The sequence below is a fragment of the Arachis duranensis genome, chromosome 7 (genome assembly GCF_000817695.3).
Source record: "Arachis duranensis cultivar V14167 chromosome 7, aradu.V14167.gnm2.J7QH, whole genome shotgun sequence".
Taxonomy (NCBI): domain Eukaryota; kingdom Viridiplantae; phylum Streptophyta; class Magnoliopsida; order Fabales; family Fabaceae; genus Arachis; species Arachis duranensis.
In genome coordinates this window covers 38,328,377-38,330,108 of record NC_029778.3, presented here as the reverse complement: position 1 = coordinate 38,330,108, position 1,732 = coordinate 38,328,377, and the positions used below count along the sequence as shown (strand labels likewise).

The following is a 1,732-nucleotide window of genomic DNA, read 5'->3' as shown; positions in this document are numbered from 1 at the left end:
AATATGGTGATGGCCTTGCATTCTTCCCATCTCACTCCCTTTTGTTCCCCCTTAGGATTCTTTTCTGTGTCACTAGGGAACACTGCAGTTGACTTAGGGGCCTGTTGAGAAAGTTCTCCTACTCGAGCCTCCATCCACTTGAGTTTTTCGCCATGGTTCCTTAAGGTCGATCTCACATCATCCCTAAAGCTTTTCAACTCACTTATGTCCTGACCCATGTTTGCAAGCATTCCTTCTATCCTGTTTAATTGATCTTGAAATTGTTGGTTTGGATTAGGTTGGGCAGGTTGATTATTTTGGCCATGATATGGTGGTTGGGAGTAAGTGTTTTGTGTGGCTTGGTATGATCTTTGGTTGGAGTTTTGGTATGTGGAATTGTTATGTTGGTTGTGGTTGTAAGGTTTGTGGTTTTGTGGTTGGCTTTGCTGGTTTTCCCACCCGAAGTTTGGGTGGTTTTTCCATCCTGGGTTGTAAGTGTTGGAATGTGGATCATATGATTGCCTTTGTTGGTTTCCCACATAGTTGGCCTCTTCCCAATCATTTCCTTCTTCCTCTTGATCTTGTGTGTGTATTGCAGCCACTTGCTTTGTATCTAATTTCCTGGTGAGCTCTGCTAGTTGCTTGGCAAACACCTTGTTTTGGGCTAGAATTGTATCAACATGGTTCAGCTCCATGACTCCCTTAGTGTTGTGTCTCTCTGAAGCATAGTAGTACTCATTCTCAGCCACTGTCTCAATCACTTCAATGGCTTCTTCCACAGTCTTTTTCCTGTTCAATGAACCTCCTGATGAATGGTCTACAGCCTTCCTTGATTCATAAGAAAGTCCATCATAGAAAATATGCAATTGCACCCAGTCATGGAACATGTCTGGTGGGCATTTCCTTGTCAAATCCTTGAATCTCTCCCATGCCTCGTAGAGAATCTCACCATCTTTTTGTCTAAAAGTTTGAACCTCAGATCGAAGCCTATTGACTCTTTGTGGGGGATAGAAACGTGCCAGAAACTTGCTCTCCACCTCATCCCAGGTTGTCAGACTGTCCCTTGGGAATGATTCCAGCCACTTAGCTGCCTTGTCCCTAAGTGAAAATGGGAACAAGAGCAGTTTATAGGCATCTTCCTGGACTCCATTGGACTTCACAGTGTCGCAAATTCTCAGGAATTTTGTGAGATGTTGGTTTGGGTCTTCATTAGCACTCCCACCAAATGAACAATGGTTCTCCACCAGTGATATTAGCTGTGGTTTGAGTTCAAAATTGTTGGCCTGAATGGGTGGTTTCTGAATGCTGCTACCACAATTCCCAGAGGTTGGGTTTATGTATGAACCAAGAACCCTCCTCTTAGGAATGGCATTGTTTCCATCAACCCTCTCATGGTTGTGAACTTCTCTATCCATGTTGAGATCTAGAGCTTCCTCAAAGTTGTCCTCAGATTCTCCTTCAGATTCTTCCTCTCTCAGTACTCTCTTCCCTCTTGCTTCCCTTATAAGTTTATGAAGGGTCCTCTCTGGTTCAGTATATGGAGGAGTTGATGTCTCTCCTCTCCTACCTGTCATACAAGAACACACCACAAGCAACAACCAAGTGGAATACTCTTGGTTAATGGAAGAGTATGGTTAGAGCAGTTGAGGAATTAAATCAAATAGTTAGTGGGTCAGTGAGTTAGTGGCTTGAATTTAAAGGCATAAAGAAAGAAAGCAAGTAACAGAGTGCAGAAATTAAAATTCAACAAGTA

At 43.1% G+C, this 1,732-nt stretch overlaps 1 non-coding gene across 1 annotated transcript; it reads left to right on the top strand.

Annotated features, from left to right (window-relative positions):
• The first annotated feature begins 864 nt into the window (after positions 1-864).
• Positions 865-968, top strand: LOC127740819 (small nucleolar RNA R71). The gene has a single exon (XR_008001675.1). It is a non-coding gene; the product is annotated as a small nucleolar RNA R71 (small nucleolar RNA).
• The last annotated feature ends 764 nt before the right edge of the window (positions 969-1,732 follow it).